This window comes from Ambystoma mexicanum, chromosome 1p (assembly GCF_040938575.1).
Source record: "Ambystoma mexicanum isolate Mex_15411 chromosome 1p, UKY_AmexF1_1, whole genome shotgun sequence".
Taxonomy (NCBI): domain Eukaryota; kingdom Metazoa; phylum Chordata; class Amphibia; order Caudata; family Ambystomatidae; genus Ambystoma; species Ambystoma mexicanum.
Window position 1 is genome coordinate 1,204,419,082 of NC_090921.1, and position 26,082 is coordinate 1,204,445,163.

The following is a 26,082-nucleotide window of genomic DNA, read 5'->3' on the forward strand; positions in this document are numbered from 1 at the left end:
ATGGGCTTTCTCACCTCGCGTCGGCTGCCTGCAGTGAATGCAGGGGCCGGCGCGAGGAGGGTCGCTAGACCCTTTCAGCCAGGGCCCACGGCCCAATCAGAGCGGGGATGGGCGGGTTGGGAGGCGGGAGGGGAGCGGGAATCAGGAAGAGGGTGCGGGGTGGGAGAGGGATGCGCCGGGGGTCTGGGGGCCTAGTTGCCACCAATAGAAGTGTGCAGGGCCCGGATGGGCTTTCTCACCTCGCGTCGGCTGCCTGCAGTGAATGCAGGGGCCGGCGCGAGGAGGGTCGCTAGACCCTTTCAGCCAGGGCCCACGGCCCAATCAGAGCGGGGATGGGTGGGTTGGGAGGCGGGAGGGGAGCGGGAATCAGGAAGAGGGTGCGGGGTGGGAGAGGGATGCGCCGGGGGCCTGGGGGCCTAGTTGCCACCAATAGAAGTGTGCAGGGCCCGGATGGGCTTTCTCACCTCGCGTCAGCTGCCTGCAGTGAATGCAGGGGCCGGCGCGAGGAGTGTCGCTAGACCCTTTCAGCCAGGGCCCAATCAGAGCGGGGATGGGCGGGATGGGAGGCGGGAGGGGAGCGGGAATCAGGAAGAGGGTGCGGGGTGGGAGAGGGATGCGCCGGGGGTCTGGGGGCCTAGTTGCCACCAATAGAAGTGTGCAGGGCCCGGATGGGCTTTCTCACCTCGCGTCGGCTGCCTGCAGTGAAAAAGGCGAAAAAGAATCATTTGTTGGGTCACAAGCTGATTAGGCCTGCAAGTTGGGAAAGTTTCACAAACTTTCACTGCGAGAGTGGCATCCTCTCAATCGGGTGGGCACAGTACCTTAGTATGAAGAGACAAATGCAGCTGAAGTCGTCGGTTCCTGGCAGTTCCTGCAGATCTCACTGTTCCTGAGCCTCAGTCGTGGGGACAAGAGGGAGGACGTCGGGGGACACCTGCACTGCACACGATTATCGGACAACGAAAACAAAATGGAGTCACTTCAGTTTGCGTAGCTGCTCTTCAAGCACACAAGCTGGTGTCCTTCCCCCGGGTTAATCCTAATCAGCTTCGAGAATGTTATCCAGGTGGCTTACGAGTTGATTGGTCCCACCAACTCAAAGAAAGAAGTCATCCTTGAAGGGGCTTCTCTGTCGAGATGAAACTGGCAATTCAGACCTGCAGCAGGGCTTCACGGGCAAACCAACGGTCCAGGAGTTGCAGCAGCCATCCTCTTCCAGCTCGTCTTCAGTTCTTTCGTTCCAGTGGTCGACTCTGCTTTCCAGTCCAAGAGACTTGCCTTTTAAACAGTTCTCTCCCTTTCATTCCAGCCTAGCTGTCACTCACCCAGCAGGGTGGCTGTCCTTGCCGGAGAGTCAGCCATCCAATCACGCCAGAGTGCATTTGGGTGTCCTAGGAGACTAAGCACAGGGAGTTTCGGGCACCTCCCTCACTTCCTGCCCACCCCAGACACTGACGCCAGAGGTGGTCTTCAGTCCTGAAGCCCGCCAAAGGCATACGAACAAAGGGACCAAATCTGGATTGGTGCACAGAGACAAAAATTGAAGGTAGAAGGACCTTCCAAAAAGAAATGGCGAAAAAAGAAGACCGGGACCTGTTTAAACAAAGGGGCTTAAGGCGCCATCTTGAAAAACATGGCATGTATGATTTTTAGCTAACGATGTTCCCGGTCGAGAAAAATTATGGTAGTTCATTGTAAAACCACTGCCACCAGCCTTTTCAATAGGAAAGAGTAGCATAGGGATTCTATGTAACCCCTCCAGCACTCCATTGTAAGAAGGTGTGTGCTGGGTCTAGGAATTTGGAAAGACTAGTAAAGTCAAATTCACTTTACATTCTCTGGGAATCAGTATTTTATCCCAGATAAGGTATATAATCCTTTGGGAAGCCTAAACGACATCCCTGTGCCACTGCACTGAGGGTGCTGTGTAACACACATGAACAGATGATGCCTATTAAGTTATCTAAAACTCCATAATCAAAGAACACAAGTGTAAAACACACATCAAAATACATGAGTGGGAAAAAAGGCTCAGACTCTTTCCAGGTAAGACAATCAAGTCCTCAAAAATCCAGCAAAGTTGCTGGGGGTCTCTAAGGTGAAGAGAATTAGCACATGTATGATAATTCGCCCTAACACTCGTCCCCCCCAGACTAAGGGACAAGAGGATTAAATCCACCCCTGGATGAATCTCCTTACTCCAGTCGGTCAAACATTCTGCAGAGACCATCAGCATTTTGGTGATTACACCCTGACCTGTGCTCAATGGTAAAAATCAAACCCCTGTAGGCTGATTGACCATCTTAACAATTTAGGATTGTCCCCCTTCATCTGCATTAACCATCTCAAGGGTTGGTGGTCTGTCTGAATCACAAAAGTAAATCCATACAAGCATGGTCTAAACTTCTTCAATGACCACACAATAGCAAAACATTCCCTTTCCATGGTTGCCCACCTTGTTTCTGGTTCCTTTAGCTTTCTGCTGATGAAGCAGATGGGGTGTTCCCTACCTTTCTCATCCAGCTGACTCAGAGCTGCACCTATACCTGTATTGGAAGCATCTGTTTGCACAATGAAGGTTTGGCTGTAGTCAGGAGCTCTTCTTGACCTCTGCATGTGGGTTCTGACATTTTCTGACATCCTGTAACCTCTGCTTTTAACAGGTAAACAGTCACCAGTGAGAATATCATGCTGGCCCCAAGGGGTCAAGCCTGCTGATAGGGAAAACAGGGAGGCAAACTGATTTAACAGAAACTTGCACTCCTCCTGTTGTTCCAGTGTCAGATAAGAAGAGAGATTAACTCCTATTTTCTCATCTAATGGTTGTGGCCTGAGGAGATTAGGTAGAGGTTCACTCTTGTCTTCCTCTTGAGCTGAAGCTAGAAGCAAAGCTCCCACTTCTGGTCTGGTGACATAAGCTTTTAGATGGTTGGTGTGGAAGACCCTAGGGACCTCCTTAGGATTGCTTAAGTCCACCAGATAGTTGACCTCTCCAAGTTTTCCCACAACCTTGAAGGGTCCAATCAATTTGTCATGCAAGGCCCTCTGACTTGTAGGAACCATAACTAAAACTTGCTGGTCTTGAGTAAACTCAACCATGTTGGCATTCTGCTCATGCCAATGCTTCACCAGAGCCTGACCTGCTTTTAAGTTATCAGATGCTTCTGTCATCATGTGTGTCATTCTCTTCCGGCAACCTAACACATAGTCAGTGACTCTCACTGGCTTAGAGGAAGGAGCACTCTCCAACCCCTCCTTGATTAGGGCCAATGGACCTCTAATTGTATGACCATAGAGAAGCTCAAAGGGACTAAATCCAACTGCCTCCAGAGGGACTTCTCTATAAGCAATAAGCAAAGAGAAGGCATGGCAGTAGAAGATTCCACTTTCTTCTAAGGGGTTCTTCTAAGGCACCTATCATGCTCTTCATCGTACGGTTAAACCTCTCTACCAGTCCAATTGCCCGAGGATGGTAGGCAGTTGAGAACTTGTATGTCACTCCAAAGTTTTTCCACATACCCTGCATGTAGTGGGACATAAAATTGGATCCCCGGTCAGAGATGACGTCCTTAGGAAAACCTACTCTGGTAAAAATACCAAGCAGGGCCTTAGCAACAGCGTGAGCTGTAACAGTTCTCATAGGTATGGCTTCAGGATACCTAGTAGCATGGTCTACTACAACCAATATAAACGATTGCCTGAAGAGGTTGGAGGGTCTAAGGGACAAACAATGTTGATTCCTACCACTGGGAGAGGCACCAACGGTGCCACATTCTTGGCTCAACTCTTGCCAGAAATCTGACAAGTGTGACAGCTCCTACAGAATTTATCTGCATCAGACCACAATTTAGGCCAGTAGAAATATAGGGAAAGCCTTTCCTGGGTCTTCTTGAAGCTCAAGTGACCAGCTAAAGGAATCCTGTGGGCTAACTGTAGGAACTGGGGTCTTGTCCCTAGCGGCACTACAAGTCTTCTGTAGTCCTCTGGGATAGACTCAGTTGGTTCATTGTAGAAGAGTCCATCTTCCCAGTGCCACCTATGTTTCCCTGGTTCTTGCCCGTCCACCTGGGAAGCTGCCTGTTGGTGAAGACCTTCAAGAGTAGGATACTCCCTTTGGCCTCTGCTGAAGTCTGCCCTACAGGGGCCACCTTCTGCCAGTAAAGACTGCAGCTCAGGATGGCCTTTAGGATCCAGATCTCCAACAGGTGTAATGTCTTCTTCCAGCTCTGAATCTTCAGCAGCTGATTCAACATTTCCTGGTTGTTCCTCCCACTCAGCCTCAGCTGGTGGAGCGGTCATAGGTGTGACCTTGGCCAGTCCTCTTGGGGGGATGTCCTTGTTGGTCGTACAGGAGTGCTTTCTGACTTTTTCCTTGAGATCTTGGGTTTCCCCTTTGTCTCATTCTTCCTTGAAATAGAGGTTAGTAATTCCTGTGGGCTAGGAGGTATAGTTTCATCTGTAACATCCTCTGGAGAGCCATCTAAGGTAATCTCCCTGGCCCTCCTTGTCTGTTTGGTTTCCTTTTTTTGGGGAGGCCTGGGGGTGCTTGATACAACTCCAAGGGTTTCATTCATGCCCCAACAGGACTCTCCCAGGCACCTCAGTCTGCACACTAACAGGTATCTTGACAGTCATGTTGTTGCACTGGATGATAACTGGTAATTTAGGAAGCATGCGGACAGGGCCTCCAGCAAGTTTAGTGAGTCTTTTGGGTGCCTCAGCAACATCCTCAGCCTTGAAAAAAGATTCATCCACTACCGTAATGCTGGCCTTAGTGTCTCTAATGGCAGGGGTTGGCTGACCATTTACAAGTGCAATGTCTTTGTAATATTCTTTTGCGTTATCTGGAATTGAATTATAGACATCAAATTCTGCTGATCCCACAGACCCGGGGACACTAAAGAAATGCTGGCAGAGACTCCAATGGGGTCTTCAGCCAGTACTTGAAATTTTCCACTTGCCATATGTACTTCTTCCTCTGGGGAGAAGGCTAAGGAGACAGTATGGATCCCTGAAGGTTTACCCTTACATCTGGGATCCCCTTCTACATAGTCAGTAGACCCATAAGCATAACATTTTGCAAATGTTTTGACAAATTGGGGTTTCTGCTGACCTCCCTCTGGTTTGGCACCAGAGGTTTCACCAGCCTGATTCTGTTTCCCTCGTGGCTTACCCTTCTTATGTTTGGGGCCCTCTTTTGGATTGGAGTTATTATTATTCTCTTTGCCATCTTTCTTGTGCTGTTTCCCTATCATCCTTCTGAATTGCCCCAGAATTCTTGTGAATGGCTCTGTTGGCAACCCACAAGTCAGCCGCCTTTGCTAACATGTTTGGATCAATTAACTTAAGAGTCAGACAAGTGTTGTCTCAGCTCAGGAGAGCAGGCATCAAAAATAGATTCTAACACAAATAGAATTCTCATTCCTTCAAAAGTGTTAACTCTGTAACCCTTTACCCAACCATCTAGGTTTTTCAAACATTCACACACCCAGGTAGCCCAAGGGGTACCATCATGCTTCGAGGGTCCTAAACCTGTGAAGGTACTGGGAAGGAGTTTTCCCAAATCTAGCTATCAAAGTTAGCTTCACATTTCCATACTCCAATCTTTCAAGTTCCCCCACCTCCATTACAGCATCAGTTGCAACCTGGGGAACCTAGACAAAAGCCAAGGAATCAACTGATTCCCTGTGAAACCCTGAATCCCATAGTTATATTCAAAAGCAGCCAACCAATGTAAAATATCAAGTCTCACCTCATAAATACTCGCAGCTTCTTTAGGCATGCAAGGCCTCTTAGGACTGGAAGACCTAGAAGACACTGGGAGAGAACCATTTTCAAGAGACAATTTCTTGATTTCGAGTTGATGGTTCAATTCCATTTCTCTGAAACTAGGTATTGATGTTTGCTTTCAGGTTGCATTTGGAGCCTTTTAAATTCTAACTCAAGTCTCATCTTTTCAAGAGAGACAAATTCTGGACTCAGTACTGGACCTGGTAGGGTCCCTGTGGTTATAGCTTGAGGACCTAAAGCAAGTAGAGGTGCAGTGGGGCTCACATCCTGAGACTCGTCTGACTCCTCATCAATAACATTCGAGCTTGACTCTGAATCATTACCATCCTCATCAACATTATCCACATTTGCTGGGGTTGGGGGCAGGGGTTATAGCTTTACCTCCCAGTCTTGATGATTTAACAATTTCTCGATCAATTCATTGTTTTTGCCTTTTACATAGAGAGACCTGCCTTTACACATATCTTTCAGTTGATCTACTGTTAGACTTATCAGGGCTTCCCGTTTGAAGTTCTACATATCTGGCATTATAAAACAATTGCTTTTCTAGTGGTGCTTAGCCTTGTGATGGTTATTTGAACAAAAGTAAGAGCAGCACTCAATGTAACAACTATATCCTCACCGCTTGCCACCAGTGTTAGGCAGAATTGCATGCGGTACCCTCTGGGACGACCACACACAATTAGGACTACAGGATTAAGCCAAACCAACCTTTGGTACAAGTCTGTACCAACAGTTTTTGGAAGTGAGCTGAGCAGCCAGGCTTATCTCAAGAGTGAATGTGAGCAGTACAAGTCATTACAGAGAGGACTTTCAATCACAGTGGTTTAAGTAGACACTTATACTCAAGGTTCCTTGGTAAAACACTTATTAATTTATTACACAATCATTTAGAAAACATTTCACTAGAAGGAGCAACTTATTATATACCAACACACTTCAATACAAAACTAAGATTTTGAGACAGTTTGAGCTCCCCTGAAATAGGAGCCAAATGGCAGTACAGTTACTTAGAAGTGAGCAAAAAGGCACAAGGCAAGTAAGATAGATCACATATACTTGTTAGACAGTACAAATATTGTCAGTTCACCAGAAGAGTTCACTTCAAGTTAATAGGCCTAGGCCAAAGTCAATGGGCTAGTGTTCTGAATAGGAAAGAGCAGTTCTGGTATCAAACGTCTTTGCAAAAGTTCTCAGAAGTAGTTTAGGCGAAAAAGAATCATTTGCTGGGTCACAAGCTGATTAGGACTGCAAGTTGGTAAAGTTTCAAACTTTCACTACGAGAGTGGCATCATCTCAATCTGGTTGGCAAGAGACAAATGCAGCTGAAGTCGTTGGTTCCTGGAAGTTCCTGTAGATCTCACTTTTCCTGAGCGTCACTCGTTGGGACAAGAGGGAGGACGCCGGGGGACTCCTGCACTGCATGGAATCATCGGAAAACGCAAACAATATGGAGTCAATTCAATTCGAGTAGCTGTTCTTCAAGCACACAAGCTGGTGTCCTTCCCCCTGGTTAATCCTAACCAGCTTCGAGAACGGTATCCAGGTGGCTTAAGAGTTGATTGGTCCCACCAACTCAAAGGAAGAAGTCGTTCTTGAAGGGGCTTCCCTGTCAAGATGACCTTGGAAATGCGGATCTGCAGCAGGGCTTCACCGTGCAAACCAACGGTCCAAGAGTTGCAGCAGCCGTCCTCTTCCAACTAGTCTTCGGATCCTTCGTTCCAGTGGTCGACTCTGCTTTCCAGTCCAAGAGACTTGCCTTTTAAACAGTTCTCTCCCTTTCAATCCAGCCTAGCTGTCACTCACCCGGCATGGTGGCTGTCCTTGCCGGACAGTCAGCCAGCCAAACACGCCAGAGTGCATTCGTGTCTCCTAGGAGACTAAGCACAGGGAGTTTCGGGCACCTCCCTCACTTCCTGCCCACCGCAGACACTGAGACGCCAGAGGCGGTCTTCAGTCCTGAAGCCCACCAAAGGCATACGAACAAAGTGACCAAACCTGGTTTTGCGCGCAGAGAAACACTAGAAGGACCTTTCCAAAAAGAAACAGTGAAAAAAGAAGACCAGGCCCTGTTTAAACCAAGGGGCTTAAGGCGCCATCTTGAAAAACATGGCTCCTGTGATTTTTAGCTACCGGTGTTCGCGGGCAGGAAAAATCACGTAGTTCATTGTAAAAACACTGCCACCAGCCTTTTCAATTGGAAAGGATGGCATTTGACTGCTACATGAGTATTTAGGCACAGGGTATACTATGTAACCCCTCCAGCACTCCATTGTAAGATGGTGTATGCTGGGTATAGGAATTTGGAAAGACTACTAGAGTCAATTTCACTTTACAATTTCTGGGAAACAGTTGTTTATCCCAGAGAAGGTAATTGAACCTTTGGGAAGTCTAAAAGACATCCCTGTGTCACTGCACTGAATGTGCTGTGTAACACACATGGAAAGATGATGCCTACGGGGTTATCTAAAACTCCATAATCAAAGAACACTAGTGTAAAACACACATCAAAATACATGAACGCATGGAAAAAAAAGGCTCACTCTTTCCAGGTAAGAAAATCAAGTCCTCAAAAATCCAGCAAAGTTGCTGGCGGTCTCTAAATTGAAGGGAATTAGCACAATACCCCCTAACATAGCTGGTTAAAATCCGATGATGGCACATGTGGGGAATGCTGTTGGGTGTCTGCTAAGGGGCCAATGTGCCCTTTGGTGCCCATACTCAGGGTGGGTGATTGCAGGGAGTCTTTATGCCCTGTACCTGCTTTAAGACAGGAGTTGGCATTACTGGGAGTTATGTTCTATTTGATTGATTGTTCCCTCTACTGTACTGCTATTAAATATTTACTGAACTAACCTCAAATCATTTGTCCAATTTCGTTGACAGTTGGTAGCACGTCTTACTAAGATCCCTTGCATAAGCTGACCATGGTGCTAATTTCTGTAATTCTGTGTGAATATTGTTAGACATGTGGACACTTCCCTTGGTCATCCGTGGATGGCTGCCAGGTTATGTGCTAGTCAGTTTTCTATGTCTCTAAAGGACCATAACTGCTTGGCTAGTCATATGGAGACACTTTTCTTTGTGGCCTTTTATGATCCTATTTTCTGTTTGCTCTATGGATATTTTTTCACATTGGTCTGTCCTTGACTATTGTGAAAGCTGGTGGAATCAGTGTGAGTGTTTAGGGTCATTTGGGCTTCGGGAGTCTGCCAGTGGGATGCACTAGCATCATTAACTGTTGATCAGAACAGTGATGTGGCATTAATGTCATCCACATGGGAGGCACAGTTCCGTTGAGACGCCAACGTGATTATGATCTTCCATTGCAGTGTAAAGGCTCAGAACAGCAGGCTCAGGATTTGGTGTTATAACTGAACCTAAAATAAGAAAAAATGGTAGCAGCGACCAAGGAAGCAATGGTTAACATCCATGACAGGCCAACAAGTTAAGCCTGAACCACTAATATCTTGCAGTGCACACATGTGAATCCTTACAAGACTGATTTAGCCATAATCCTTCCAATGTAAACACATTGCGTACTATTGAATTGGATTAAGATAACATCAACCATTCCAACTGAAAAACAGAAGGATTAAGCTTGAAACATTATATAAAAAGGCAATATTATAATGTTTGTGTTTTGTGGAACACACGACAAACATAAGCAAACACATAGAAACAAACACATGCACACACAAACATACACACATATTGATAATTCTGAAGGTGACAGTAGGTTCCCTTTTTCTGCTCAGTGATGAACAATATCAGCAACTGAAGGGCATTTCCTGGGGAAAGTATTTTCCCAACTGCTCAAAAGTGATTTGTCACAAAATCAAACTTGCCATAGATTGTTAATGGACAATAAATATGCATGCCAATCAGGGTCCCACTGTGCAAGCTGAAACTGAATCACCCACACTTCCCATCCACCACCTGACCTGCAAACCTTCTGTCCTTTCTCTGCTCCTTTGCCCCAGCATCTCCTTACCTGACTTTAGAGCCACATATCAGGCATACTCCCTTTGCATTCTTGCACTTCACAGCAATGCCATGGAAATGGAAGATATTCCACTAATTCGATTACATGGCAGCCATATTTTTATTATTCACTTACTGCCACTAGTGATGTTTTATTAGTATGTGTACTATCCTTTGCACCGTAGTGGTTTGCCACAAGGTGCCAATACCAATACCTTGTTCTAAGGTAAATACCGGATGGTAACAGCTTGGGGGCTTCATTAGACTTTAATTGGGCTATTGCTGTTAGCAGCTGGTACAGTCCTTTAAACAAAGTAATATTACTTAATCAGCATTTCGTGCAGGGCTGTCATTGAATGAACATTCTCCAACAATGGGATGAATCCAACGGTGTATGCTCATGTTAGGTTGCACCTAGATGCAGCTTCCCCATGCGCTGAACTACACACTATTGTCTCCTCACTGCCTGATACCTAACAACTGTCTCCCACCTGACACCTCCTCAATCACTGCCATGGCACCCACTCTCTCCACTGCCTCGTCCATCTCCACCCGCACCTACACTTCCCTTCCATGAAATCCACCGCTTTGCCAACTCCACATCCTCCTCCAACAATACTCTACCACGGAGCAAGAGAAGGGACTCACTCTTGAGCCATTTCTCATGTCCATGGAGAACATTATGACAGGGAAGCCTTCCTTTTGATGAATGGGGGCACATACATACATGCTCATTAATCAAAGAACATTTTTCCATGAAATGGAATCGCAAGCTATAGGGCAGCGAGATGCAAATATTTCTCGAAGAAACAAACATGTATTTTTTTTACATTTGTAAAGCACTTTAGCCCTCAGGCACTGTTGTGAAACCATTTACATGTGGGGTGAAACAGTCATGGAAAACAGTTTGAGAGGCCAATAGGGCGAATGTTAGGCAAAGAGCCAAGTCTTTAGTGCCTATATGAAGGGCCTGTATTATTCTTCTGCACTTAAGACTGAGGGGGCGGGGGGGGGGGAGTGCGTTCCAGTGATGCACGGCCAGTGATGGTAGGCTTGAACCTCCTTCAGTGAGTTTCTTGAAGGTAGGAGGCACTAGGTGGTTAGCATGGCAGGATGCTATGTTTAATAGGGAGCCTTGTGCCTTTTTTTCTTGCTGCTGGGATATGATCTTTTCTTGTGATGTTCAGGGCTGTTGTAGGGCATTATTTTGGATTACTTGGAGTTTTTGGATGTTCTGTTGTGATGCCCCTCCGAAAAGTGCATTACAGTAATCTAGTCTTGGCCCTATGAGGGCTCAGGTGATGGTGAGTGTAAAAACTGGAGGGGGTATTTGCACTTCTGCCCTCTATATGGAAGAGTAGAGGCACAGAGCACCCCAGCCAAGGTTGCCTGTAGGGTAGCAAAGAACGAGCAACCAAGGCTTAAGCTCTCAGGAAGTGATGCAGGTTGGTTCTTAAGTACAGTGAGTCTGCAAGCCCCCACAAAGGAATGTCCACACACTATGTTATGGGCTAACACAGTTATTCATATAACAATAAGGTTCAGAGGTATATACACAAATCAATAACACACTTTGAGGGTCATTCCGTGGTTGGAGGTAAGGGAAAAACGATGCCGGTAAACGATTACCGGCATCGCTTACCGCTCGGGGATATTCCAACCTGCCAACCCGCCATTAGCGGCACTGTAAATAACAGTGCCTCTAATAACAGCATGGGCGCGGGTACGCGGCCCATCATACCGGCAATACCAGCATGCCGCTAAGGGGGTAAATCACAAGTCAGGCGGACAAGCAAATACCAGCATCATGAAGGTGCAAATAGTGGATACCAGCATTCCGTAAATACCTGCATCGCAAACCAACCGTAAAATGCTATGTGCAGTGTTCCCAACTGCCACAGGTGCACACTATGAGCACAGGTGGAGGCAATGGAGTCTGGGCCTGTACAAAAGAAGCACACCCACACACCACACCCCTTTCCACACCAAGATAATTCTAATAGTAGTATCAATACTTGAGCTGGAGGACATGCTTGCATTGCAACACCAGCAACAACAACAGCAACAGCAGGCACCACAGAGGAGACGCAGCAGGAGAAGGAGGGTGAGACAGGCCGAGCATGCCCCACCAGTGCAGCCAGCGTAACCACGCAGACAGCCCCCAATCCCTCGCATCAGAGCCAGTCCTTTCAACCCAACCCCGAAGCAGAACCACACCCTGTACTGTCTGGACCGGGACACCATCACCACCATCGTAGACATGATACACGACGACATTGTCAGCCTCATTGAAATACGCACCATCATCCCACCTCTACTTAAGGTAGTGTCTGTGCTCCACTTCCTTTCCACAGGCACCTTCCAGCACACAGTGGGGCACATGCATGGCATATTACCATCCTTATTTGCTCGCATTCTGAAGCAAGTGCTGGATGCTCTCCTCAAGCACACAACGGACTACATATCACTACCACGGACTCCCCAGGAGATTTTTGAAACAAAAGTTGGCTTCCATGCACTGGCAGGAATGCCAAATTGTATAGGTGCCCTTGACTGCACCCACTTGGAGTAGGTTATCACGCATGCCATGGAGGTGGTGTACCGCAAGCAATACCACTCCATCAAAGTGCAGATGGTATGGGACGCCAGCAAGATCATCACACATTGTTGTGCCCCATATCCCGGATCAACCAAAGGAATGCTGCAGGTCACCATGGGAAAAATCAGCGCTGAATGCCTAATATTGCAGATCCTACTGCCAACGCTCCCAATCAGAAAATCCTACAGAACACAACACATCACTAAATGGACACAGACACAGCTGTATGCGTACACAATGCATGAGCTACAAGACGACAAAGCAAACCGTGTATCATCTTGAAGATGCAACCCACACCATTATTCCATGGCACAGGACACATTGAGGGCCTAAAAATGGCGTACATACAACCAGGGACATGTGCATGTGACAAACGATAAACTGCCGGCATGTGTGACTAGTACAGCTGTCCAAAGTTTCCTGGGCTTTGCCAATTTTTCCCGGAATTTCATTTCCAATTTCTCAGATATAGTGCACCCAATCATGTCACTGCTAGGTAAAAACCAGACCTTCATGTGGACCGCCAAGGCCGAACAAGCCTTCACTCAGCTCAAACACCAGTTTACCACTGCACCAGTACTCCGGCATCCAGACCCTGAACTTCCATTTTGGTGGAGACCGATGCGTCTAGCATCGCAATGGGCACCGTCCTGTCTCAATGAGATCCAGGAACCAAACCAACTACATCCTGCGGCATTCTGGTCCAAGAAGTTTACCCCAGCCATGCTGAATTATGCTGTAACAGACAAGGAACTACTCGCCATCAAGGCCACCTTTAAAGAGTGGCAACATCACCTTCTTGGAGCATGCCATCCCATCCCATCACAGTGCTTAACGATCACTGTAACCTACAATATCTGCAAACAGCCAAAGCAGTCTCCTCACCAGTTAAGGTGGGCTCAGTTCTTCACAGAATATGACTTCACTGGGACATACCACCCCAAAGTATGAAACAGGAAGGCTGACGCTCTCTCTCGCAAAGGCTGGGATGCAAAGGAGCTGTATTTTCTGAAGTGCTTGTATTTAACAAATTCCACTATGCAAAAGAAAGTCCTTCACACTTATCACAATATGCTTAGAGCGGGTCACACCGGCATCACAAAACCCCTGGCAAAAATCTGAGAATATTTTTGGTGGTCTACATTGCGGAATGAAGTCATTCATTATGTCACAACCTGCAATATCTGCGCAAGAAATAAGACAAAGAGCAAGTCGCAAGGGTTACTTCTTCCGATACCTTTACCGCCTGCCCCTTGGCATACCATATCCTTGGATTTCATCACATAATTCCTTCCATGTAATGCTTACAATACTATTCTAGTCTTCGTTGACCTCATGACTAAAATGGCGCATTTCATCGCCCTGAAGGGGTTTGCCAACAGCAGGGGTTCTGGCGCAAGTGTTCCTAGCAAATATAGTCAGGTTGCATGGTTTTCCATCCATGGTCATATCGGATTGAGGAAGTCAGTTCATCTCCAGGTCCTGTAAGAGCTGCTGTGCCAAGGCCCAAATTGAGGTCTGTCTATCGACCAGTCATCACCCGCAGACTGACGGCCAGACCGAGAGGACCAATCAAACCCTTGAACAATACTTCTGCTGTAAGTTTACTCAAGCAGACACAAGTTGGGTAGATCTTCTCTGGGCAGTAGAATATGCGAACAACAATACTATCCATAGATCCACTGGCTTTTTTCTTTTTTTTCCAGCATGGGAGGCACCCTTATACCACTGCATTTGAACCACTCGCACAGTTGGAGATGCCCACTATAACCACCCTGCACACAAGTATCAGTGAAACCCTGAAAAAGGCCACCAAGACACTTCATGACACAAAAGCAGCTCAAACACTTCGCAGAAAAGCAGAGAAAGGAGGCAACCAACTATCACAAAGGGGATAGGGTATGGTTAGCAATAAGACATATTCAGTTGAAAGGTCCACCCTAAATATATTGGCCTATACCCCATTACTGCTATCATCAACCCTGTTGTTGTTAAACTAGGTTTACCCTCCACTTTGTGTAAACATCCAGTCTTCCATGTATCCTTACTAAAGCGTGTTCAACCTGGGACTTGGAATTCCACAACTAGACCCCCACCACTGGAGACACAGGGAAAAAATGACGAATATGAAGTCTGAGACATTTGCGATTCTAAAATTGTAAGAAAAAAAAATTACTACCTCATTGACTGGAAAGGCTACAGCGTATTTTATAGAACCTGGGAACCAGCAGCTAACATACATGTGCCACGCCTACAATCTTGCTATCACTAACATCCCGGGATGGCCAGGACCAGGTATAGCTCTACTTGGGGTGGCTTTGGATGGGAGTGCTGTCATGGCCCCCAGTAGAGCACTGAGCACACTTTCACACAACAGTAGGGGGAGGCATACCACCATGGGCAAGATGTAGACACAGCAGGTCGCTGGCTGGGGTAGGCAGTTATTGGCCAAGACTGGCTGCCTCTACCAAGATGGCCGCAGGGTTGGCACTTGGCATAGAACTCATTATGGCCCCCAGGCAGCCATACTTCAAGTATCCCCAGTGGTCTAGTGTTACAGAGTTCAGCCGAGGGCTATAAAACCAAGCCCTGTGCTTAGCGTTCTTCCTGCAGACTTGGAAAGCAGTTTAAGGCTTTCCACTCCACTTGCTTTCCACCTGCAGGGGTTTCCTACATCCAGGTTGCTCATTGGGCTCCACGCTCCATCTACTTCTGCATCCAGCTGCATGTCGGATCTCCCGACAGCTCATATACTTACCTGGACTTGATTGTAGAACACGTAGTGCTTCGCTGATTCACCACTGCAGCGTCGCTTCTCTCCTGAAAGAAAGGACACAGTAAGATGGTATACAGACTTTGAACACGCACGCTTGCAGCCTGCTTACCTGTGGATTTACTGAAGTTCTCCTCTTTGTGCTCCCATGGTCAGCACTTCTGTGATCATCAGCGCATCAGCAGGTGTCAACACACGGCACTGCGGCACCTGCAGGGAAACAACAGAGAGAAGAGCGTTATTACAGTACTCAACACGTGCCGTGCAGCATAATCAGTCAGACCTTGGAGCACTTCTACAGCGCAGAAAGATCAATTTGCAGTGCATAAAGACACTTACCAGTACAGAGCACCCCGTGCATTACAGCTGGACTGGACCACGTCACACCAGTGATGAAACTGGACCAGATGCTATTTGGCACAGTGGGTGCTTGTGTGCAATACGGAACGTGAGCCAATCTTCTTGCCAGCCAGCAGATCTTTGGGGTATGGAGGGGGATAGTGAGACAGATACCAATTCCCTTCCATTGCTTGCAAATTAACAAGGGGGGTCCTGGGAGTCTCTCTGCCAGACATTAGTCCTGGTTGCAAGAGACTTACCCAGAGTCTTTACCTCAAGTTACTAGGGGAATCAGACGTGGACCCCTTGCTCACTATTCTTAGAGAGGCACAGCTCCTCCCTACTGATGAGGTCCAACCACACCGAAACACGTGTCTGGGGATGCTGTTGGTACTCTTGTTCAGAGGAGAATTGCCTAGCATTTCGGTGCTGGACTGCCCCAGGGCAGGACAAAGACTGATATGTTTAGGATATTTCTTTTCTGTGAAAGATAGTGAGCTAAACACTCTGGGTAAGTCTCTCGCAACCAGAACTAATGTCTGGAGGAGGGAATCCCAGGACTCCCCTTGTTAATTTGCCTTGCATTGCTTGTCCATAGGTGTGCATGCAGGCCATCACAACTGTCTCCAGCAGTATTGTGGAACCTAACCAAACCATTCCCATCTGCACCGTATGCTGAGCTACAAGACCACTTGGTGGGACAGTGGAGGGGGGTGAGTTGGACTACGTATCCCACTAGAAGACACATCCATGGCAACCGAAGACCAGGCGCTCCTGCAGGGCACCAGAGGTAAGCGTGGAAATAGTGTAGCAATGGAAGAGCAACCGCTCTCAGGAGGTGATGCAGGCTGGTTCTTCAGTACAGAGTCCCCAAACCCCCACAAAGGAATGTCCACACACTATGTGTTGTGCTAACACCATTCTTTATATAAAAATAAGGTTCAAATGTACATGCACAAATCAATAACACACTTTGTGCTCTGCTAATTCTAATATGGCAATTATATACAATTTCAATGTGGTACCACATCCTTTAAATTGCATCAACTGCTGACATTTATTATGTAGCATATAAATCATGCAGCAAGGTGTATCAACATAGATCATAAGAAGGAAGGAAGGCAAGTTAAGTTAAACAATGAAAAAATGCCTTCTCAACTACAATGACACAATTCTGATGGAGGATCCCAAACCTAACCAACCTGTAAAAAAGTATTAACACGCCCAGTCCATTAATGTTAAATAAGTCTTGCTTCCCAGTCAAAAAGTTCAACCACCGCAATGAACTTGAGATGGAAGAGTTTCTTTGATGGTTCGTCGATGGATCCCTCGAGGGTGGACTCCCTTTAAAGCAGGAGCCACAGGGTGTCGGGATCCTCAAAGAAATGTGGAACACTGGCGTCGAGACAGCAGCTTCGATCTTCACAGCACTCTGATGATCGTTCAAGGAAGTCTTGGGAAGGGGAGGTGTGCAGTCCACCTAGATGCAAAATGTCTGGTGCCTCAAAGAAGATTCAGTGATGGTGGTAGGCCCAGCAGTGGGCGTCTATTGTCGGGAGATGCTTCAGCAGTCCTCTGGCCTGTCGGTGCTGCACCGTAGCACGTACCTTCGGATAGCTTTGGTGATCGTGATACGACCACGGGCTGGACCTTGGATCTTCACTCCGTCAATGTCCTCGGGACATCTTTGTTGGCTTCAGCTGGTGGGAAACTCATCAGCTGACTTTCCTCGGTAGACATCGACTTCTTTCGCCGGTTCGACAAAGTGGTTGACAGAGATTGTTAGGCAGAATTGCAGGCAGTACCCTCTGGGACCACTAGACACAATTAGGACTACAGGTGTTAGCCAAACCAACCTTTGGTAATAGTCTGTATCACACAGTTTTTGGTAGTGAGCTGAGCAGGCAGGTTTATCTAAAGAGTGAATGTGAGCAGTAAGTAGTTATACAAAGGACTTTCAATCACAGTGGTTCAAGTAGACACATATACTCAACGTTTCTTGGTAAAAACATGTATTAATTTATTACACAATCATTTAGAAAGAGGGAACTTAATATTATAAGCAAATACACTTCAATATGAAATTCTAAGAGTTTGAGACAGTTTGAGACCCCCTGAAATAGGAGCCAAATGGCAGTACAGTTACTTAGAATGGCGCAAAAGGCACAAGGTAAGTAAAATAGATCATAGATACTTAATAGACAGTGCAAATAGTTTCAGTCCACCAGAAGAGTCAATTCAAGTCAACAGGCCTGGTCAAAATCAATGGGCTAGTGTTCTGGATAGGAAGGAGCAGTTCTGGTATCAAACATTAAAGTCTTTGCGAAATTACTTTAGGCGAATAGGAATCATATGTCGGGTCACAAGCTGATAAGGCCTGCAGTTGGGAAAGTTTCACAAACTTTCACCGCGAAAGTGCCGTTCTCTCAATCGGGTTGGCACAGTACCTTAGTATGAAGAACATGCATCTGAAGACGATGGTTCCTGGCAAGTCCTGCAGATCTCACTGTTCCAGAGCCTTAGTCATGGGGACAAGAGGGAGGACGTTGGGGTACTCCTGCACTGCATGGGATCATCGAAAAAGCAAACAAGTTGGAGTCACTTCAGTTCCGGTAGCTGTAGATTAAAGCGCACAAGCTTTAATTCTAACCAGCCTTGAGAATGGCATCCAGGTGGCTTATAAGTTGATTGCTCCACCAACTCAAAGGAAGTAGTCGTCCTTGAAGGGGCTTCTCTGTCGAGATGAAGTAGGCGATTCGGACCTCCAACAGGACTTCACTGGGCAAACCAACAGTCCAGGAGTTGCAGCAGCCGTCCTCTTCCAGCTCTTCTTCGGTTCTTTCGTTCCAGTGGTCGACTCTGCTTTCCAGTTCAAGAGACTCGCCTTTTAAACAGTTTTCTCCCTTTCATTCCAGCCTAGCTGTCACTCACCGAGCAGGTTGTCTGGCTGGCTGACTGTCCAGCAAGGACAATCATGCCAGAGTGCATTTGGGTCTCCTAGGAGACTAAGCACAGGAGGTTTCAGCACCTCCCTCACTGCCTGCCCACCCCAGACACTCAGACGCCAGAGGCGGTCTTCAGTCCTGAAGTTCGCCAAAGGCATATGAACAAAGGGACCAAACCTAGTTTGGTGCACAGAGACAAACACTAGAAGGGCCTTTCCAAAAAGAAACAGCGAAAAAAGAAGACTGGGACCGGTTTAAACAAAGGGGCTTAAGGCCCCATCTTGAAAAACACGGCTCCCGTGATTTTTAGCTACCAGTGTTCGCGGTTAGGAAAATCATGGTAGTCCGTTGTAAAACCGCTGCCACCAGCCTTTTCAATAGGAAAGGGTAGCATTTGACTGCTACATGAGTATTTAGACACAGTGCATACTATGTAACCCCTCCAGCACTCCATTGTAAGATGGTGTGTGCTGGGTCTAGGAATTTGGACAGACTAGTAAAGTGACACATGAAAAAATGACACCTATGCAGTTATCTAAAACTCCATAATCAAAGAACACCAATGTAAAATGCATATCAAAAGACACGAAAGAGAAAAAAAAAGGCTCACACTCTTTCCAGGTAAGGAAATCAAGTCCTCAAAAATCCAGCAAAGTTGCTGGGGGTCTCTAAGGTGGAGGGAATTAGCACTTGTATGAGAATTCTCCCTAACAGTGATGGCAAGGGAGCCTTCATTCAAATGTTCTTAGACAAGGTGGAGATTTTCGGCTCCGGTCTTCAGGCAGCACAGCGTCAAGGTGTGCCCACTTCTGGGCGACACGCTTAGAATGGATTCCAGTGTTTACAGTGATCCTGTGAACCCCGGTCGACGGCAATGGATGTCCTGGCACTTCTCTTCAGGATTCTCGGCAGACCCCTTCTCTGGTCAACAGCCTTTCGGGACTGGCTTCCAGGGTACCCCGATGGAGAGCAGCTTCTTGCATGATGGTTCCTCATAGCTCGGGGAGAGTTCTCCTAGCCAGGTCCGCTCTCGGATCAGTCCTCGACAAACTCACCAGCTTTTAGAGTTTGTCAATGGAAATGCAGCAGCAATGCTTCTTCCATATGGGCTTCAAGGATGAGCTTCAAGTTTCAACTTCAGCTTCTGAACAAATTGTTAAGTGACAGGTCCCCAGATATACACACATCTGTCCCTCATTCACTCTGGCTGAGCCAGGCTCAGCCAGACAATCGCACAGAAGGGCATTCAAGCAGGCCGGCAGGCAATCAGGCTTGCATGCATTCAGGCTATTCACTTTCCCCCAGACACCAATAACAAGGAATGTGGATTGGGGCAAGCACCCAGCCTTTCAGCACACCACACTGCATTCATGTCAGTTTCAGGCAGGGCTTTCTAATTCATTGTGACACACACACACACAGAAACCAGACACCAAGAACATAGAATGCATATTGATCACACATTATTCACAAAGGCCCCACCCGAAGGGTCTACCCACAACACACAGTCAGTGGGAAGGCTCCTGCCAGTCAGGCCTTGACTGCCCCACAATATCATATGGTTCTTCCACCCAACAGCCAGTCAGGGGAAGGGACTGAGTCAGGGCTTCAAAGGACTTTGGGAAAACAAGGTAACAAGCAATAGAAACCAAGAGCCCACAGGGGCCATCTTGCCTTCTATCAGGAATCCACTGATTCCAATGGCAGGGCCTGTGTATCACAAAATGGAGGATACTCAGAGCACCTGTCATGTCAGCATGGAGCTGCCACCACCCCATACCCTGCTCTATGGGCAACACACAGGTGCCCAAAAACATACTAGGGGCGCAGGGTTGTACACCCACCCATGGGTGCCATAAGGGTATCCCAAGGGTCTCTGTTCACCATGACCAAGAGGGAGAGCTGCACTGCCATGGGTCCCACTGGACTCCTGTGAAGAAAACACAGAACACAGATAAGGGAGTACAGGACAAGGACATGGAGGCCCTGTCCATCCAATAAATTTTCAGCATCACAGTGGGTCAGTTGGCTGTCATGACGTATTGTCCAGCTGCATTGAGGAGTTTGGTGCTATATGCAGTGGATGATAAGATTGCATCACTTCTCTGGATCGGGAGAGGGATGCATCCAAGTAAACCCCTAACGTTTTTTACTGTGGTTAGGACAGGAATTTAGAGGCTGTCTATTGTGAATTTAGGATTGAGCTTTTGTAGCAAGGCACGGGAACCCGCTATGAGGATCTTGGTTTTGTCATCATTGAGGCATAAGTGGATGGTGGCCACCCAGGCCTGGATGGTTGAGTAAATATTGTGCCGTAGCAACCAGACAGTGGGAGGAAGATTTGGGTGTCGTCTGCATAGTTTATATATGTTATGCTCTTGTGAAAATGTTGTAAAGGGAGCAGGATGCACAGGATCCTTGATGCTCTCCGCAAGGAATGGGGGTGGGGGGAGCGCATGCTGTTTCCGATAAGACTCTCATGGATCTGCCCTTTATTGAGGAGGCTACCCAGTTTGAGGCTTCGAGGGAGAAGTAAGCAGATTGTGAGTTGCTTGCAGAGGGTTGTGTGGTTGAACAGATCGAAGGCAGCAAAGAGATCTACGAGGAGAAGAAGGGCTGGTATGCCTTCATCTCTAAAAGGTATCATGCAGAGTTTTTAGGTCTAGTAGAGCAGACCCAGTACTCTGTCCTGGCCGGAAACCTGATTGGCGCAAGCCTAGGATATAATGTTTCTAGGAATGACTGGATTGGGTCATAGGCTGCTCTAGCAAGGAATTTCAGTAGGAATGGTACAGTGGTGATAGGGTGGTAGTTGTTGGGGATTGAGGTGTCAAGTTTCAGCTTCTTCAGGAAAGGGTGCACCCAGGATTCTTTCAGTGTATCAGGGACTGCGTTTGAGATGAAGGATGAGTTCATAAATCTGGTGTTGAAGGGACTAGGTCTTCGGCACAATCTTTAATAATGTTGGCGGGGCAGGTGTCTCCTTTGCATTTGGATTGTTTAAGCTTTTTTAGGATCTATGCTGTTTCTGATTCCGATACTTCTCTGAATTGGAATGGGGTTGAGCACTGACGGGGCATGGGGATGTGTGTGGTGGCTGTGGAGATGAGGGCTTGCTTTAACATGATTTTTTGTTGAAACAAGGAGATTTTTGCTTGCATAGCATTCTGAATATCTGCACCATATTTTGTCTTTGGAGATGGAGGAGAGTGGGGTGGATGGGGATTTCAGTTCTCTTGGGATTTGAAAGATCTCTCTAGGGCTAGAAATAGCATTGGTGATTCTAGAGGTAAAATCTGTTGATTTGGTGGCAATGGTAGCTCAATTGTATTCTTTGCATAAAGCATGGAAGGCAGCTTTTAATTGGATGGTCAGGATCTTTCTCCACTGCCCCTCTGCTTGTCTTTTTTTGCGTAGGTCATGTAGATCGGGGGTGAACCAAGCATTGGCATGCCTGATTGGTTAAACTCTCCTAGGAAAAACGGGGCAAACTGGTTAATGGAGCATGCTAAAGCGCTAGAGTACAAGTTGGCCAGAGTGGAGGGGAGATTTTCTGGTTTGAGTGAAGATAGGAGCTTTGCAATGGATTTCCTATACATTTTATGTATGCTTCAAGAGAGAAGCAGGTAGGGCTGTGGTATGGTGGGACTTCTGTTTGGAGTGTAAAGATAACAGTGTAGTGGTCCGACCAGGGGCATAGCGAGGCAGAGAGGGTGGAAGTAAGGTTGTTTAGTTCTGCTACCCAATCTAGGGTTCTTCCTTTATTATGGGTAGGTGTTGTCATCCGGTGGGTGAAGCCGAGGTCTGAGAGGGCTTTGGCAACCGATGTGGCGACATTGTCAGTGGGATCATTAAGCCCTAAATCAAAGTCCCATAAAATGAATGATCTGGAAGTGGGTTTGATGTAACTCAGAAACATGTGTGTAAGGTGATCCTCAAAGGTGGGGCTATGGCCTTGCGTCCGATAAAGGATGTGGATGGTGATGGTGATGGAGTCATCTGGGGCTCTTGCGAGTTTGACTGTTAGTAGTTTGCATTTGTCAATCATCGGAAGAATTGTCTCTCTAATGTTGAGTGAATCTTTATCAGAGCAACACCCCGTCCATGATTGAATTGATATTTTGTTTCTATCGCACTCGTACACAAGTGTTTCAGAGCGCGAGAAGGCAAGGGAAGGGAACAGAGGAGAACAAAACAATGATCTTACTAGGCCCAGTGACATTGAGAACGTGCAAGTGCATGGGAGAGGGGGAGGGGAAAGTGCATGGAAGGGGGAGAAGTAGAAAGTGCAGAGCAAAGGAGAAACAGATAAATAATAACGGCAACAAACAGTGGTAGTGCAGCCAGCAAGTGGCAAGTGCTGGGTTTAAGGCAGCAGACATGGTAGGTCTGATAAGTACAGGAAGAAAAAGGGGGGGGATGGGGGGGCGGCGGATGGGGTATTGGGGAGTCCATGTGTACAGATACAGATCCCCATGAAAGGGGTGGTCCAGAGGCAGCGCGGAAGGGTGGCAGGGTGAGCAGGTGCCTGGGCCCAGAAGACAGAGGGTGGCCAGGTGCACAGTGCCAAGAGAACAGATCAGCAGAGGAGAGGGGGAGCGAAGGCAGAAGCATAGAGGAAGGTCTTGAGGTGCTTCCAGAACCAGAGATGGTTCTCCTCAAGTTTTAGAATGGCAGGGAGGATGTTCCAGAGGGAGGCCGCAGCTGAAAACTGAGATCTACCCCTAGATTGTTTTTTTGAAAAACAACTGACCCTGAGAGTTAGAGGTAAAGGAGCGAAGAGCTCGAGATGGGAGGAATTTGCAGGGATAGCTGAAGGTATTTTGGACCCAAGCCCCAGAAAGCCTTGTGGACAATGCAGAGGATTTTGAATTTAATCATTGCTTCCACTGGAATACTTCCCTATGCTTTGAGGATGGTATAGCCATTGGGGATAGCTAGGGATAGTAGCGGGCCAGAGTCTTGGTGTGACCAGGTCTCTGTTACCGCAAGAAGGTCCAGTTTTTGATTAAGTAGCAGGTCATGGATGTCTAGTGCCTGGGCTGTGAGGGAAGGTGCACTGATGAGGGCACAGTGGAGTGGGGCTGGTGGGGTAAATGGGTCTTCGAAGGTGGGGTCTAGTGGCATGGTTTGTGGATTGTGAGTTCTGGGTATTTTGATGGGAGTGGCATTGTTCCTGGCTAAGTGTGATCTGGTGCTGGTTAAGGCATGTTGGTGTTACGCTCACCTGGCTCCCACAGGGGCGTCGGTCAAACCCAGACTGCTGCGGCCTCCAGCCACGTGATGCGTAGTGCAGCGATGACTGACTGGATCTGCCCTCCTAATCTTGTCTGCTTTGCCCGTAGAAATATTCTCCTTATATTCTTGAAGGATGAGCTCTCTATCCTGCGAAGCACGCAGGGGCGCGTTGATGACCAGTTACTTCACTGGCCTGAAGATATTGGAAGAGTTGTAGACGAATCTTGACTCCGAAAGGTCCAGGCGAAGAGCCGTAAGTATATAGTTCGTAAGAGTTCAAAATGTCTGGAATTCACTCCTGTCCAATTCCTCTTTTATCTTGCAGCTTTGACCCAATAAGATTGACAGCGGAAAGTGCTCCGGTAAAAGTCTGTTACCCAAAACTGTCCAGTAAATAATGCCAAGGGTTAAACTTGCAGCTTTCTCCTTATCTTACAGATGCGGCATTAGAAGATGTGGCGTGCTGAAGAATTATACCTCCGGCAGTATAATCAGGTAAGCATACGGCGGCTGAAGAGATTGTCTCCGTCTGTTCTCTCAGCTCACCTTGTTTTTTGTCCCCCTTAGGTGCCGGGATTTGGCAATGTAAAGATGGAGACAGCGCCGGATCGAAGAGATGCTGCATGGAACGGCGAGTATGGCATGGCGCTGCTGCTGGCGATGCAACGCTTTTAAAACCAAGTCTTTCCTCTGGTTTGCAGATGCGATGAATCCGGAATCAGGTAAGAAATCACGTAATACTTGTTCTACCTTTGCTTCTTTCCTTCTTTCTAGGTGCTCCAGGCTCGAGGCGGGCGTGGCAGAAGGCTGGATGCTGCTGCTGGCACGGTGAGCGTTACGCTGCTGGATGCAGAATAACGCGAAGCGTGTGCTGCTCTTCGGGTGTGGTTTAAATAGCCTCCAAAGTAGTCCCAGGTAGGTACTCCTCCCCGACCACACCAGAGTAACAAAATAGTCCCGAAGGTAAAGTAGTCCCTTCCAGGCCTCACATGGGCTTGGACCTTCTTGCAGCATGGTCTGCATCAGGTAAGTGTGCACCTATGAGACTGGCGCCTTAGGCGCCAGGACTGAACCCAGACAGCCCCTAGCAGGGGTTGCTGGGTTTTCTCAAGGCGACATGATGCCTGCTCCCGGGGCTGATGGACGTGGTCTGGATGCCCGGGGGTATGCATCATGAGAGCTGGCCTTAAATTTAGCTTTCATCGTGGGGGGGCTCCTTACGCTTGGGGTCAATGGTAATGTTCTTGATTAATTTTTCCCTAAGGGCACTCTATACTTGGTCACAGTATGAGCGTGAGTGTTGCTGCAGTAGGCAGATGTGTACAGGTGTCTGCTCGAACCTGCAGCAGAACAGACCATTTCTGCTAAATGTGGATCTTGGGAGGCAATGGGGCTCCAGTCTCACACAGTCTGCCCTAGTGAGTCTTGTGTTTCTCATGGCAGTGGAGAGGGGTCCCAAGTTATGTGTGGTGGCAGTTGAGGCAATCATTCGCAGCGGGCTTGGTAGCCCTGGAGTGGCTTTGCTGGGTAGAGCTACAAGCGTGCGCTAGACTCTGAGTTGTGAACGCCTTTGGACGAGACTACTCTATCCAACGTGTGGTGGGCAGTGCGCAGTGAGAACGAGTAAATTAGTGGGGTGAGCAGATTTAGTGAGCCACAGTAAGCGTGCCACTTTGCTCAGGTGGAGGCGCTGTGGTTGCAAGCAGTCCTTGCATGTATTTCATTGCACATGACAAGAGCGCTGCGCCCAGTGACAGGGTGGGTGATCGAACGGTAGGAACAATGCGGGCAGAAGGCAAGAACCTGGTGGGTGCTGGGATCATGGAACAAGAGCTGGAATTAATTGTAACAGTTCACAATGCATTTACATCAGCGTTTACAGGCGTGGCATTTGGCTTAGGTTTCCCTCTGACTGATAGTATTTCCATGTGACGGGATGGCAGTGACAAGCAGCAGACAGAAGAAGACAGCTGCTGCTGCCTTTGAAGACTGCCTTGGGAAGATGGACCAATGGCAGGGTTATTGGTTTCAGGTCCAGCCTATCGGGTCTGGCTATGTTGCTGATTGCAGCCTGGGGGAGGCGGTTCTTTGCAATTGCGACAGCAGCCATCTTTGCAGGTAGAGGGATTGCATTGAATCCATTGCAGTCCTGTCCTCATGGGCGCTGCAGGGGTCCCAAGGTGGACTCCGATCTCAGCGCAGCAGAAGACAGGTGCTGCTGCTGCCTTAGAAGACTGCATTGAGAAGATTCCTGCTCCATCTGGCGGACCAAGGGCAGGGTTATTGGGTGCAGGTGCGGTCAATCAGTTCTGGCCATGTTTCTGAGTGCAGCTTGGGAGAGGCTGTCATTTGTAATTTCGGGGTAGCCATCTTTTCAGGCATAGGGATTACATTGAATCGATTGCAGTCCTGTC

The 26,082-nt window shown here is 47.6% G+C and overlaps 1 protein-coding gene across 1 annotated transcript in view; it reads right to left on the minus strand.

Moving 5' to 3' along the window:
- Positions 1–26,082, minus strand: part of LOC138571862 (putative methyltransferase DDB_G0268948) — a 565,708-nt gene that overhangs the window by 33,691 nt on the left and 505,935 nt on the right. The gene's annotated exons all lie outside the window — the stretch shown is intronic.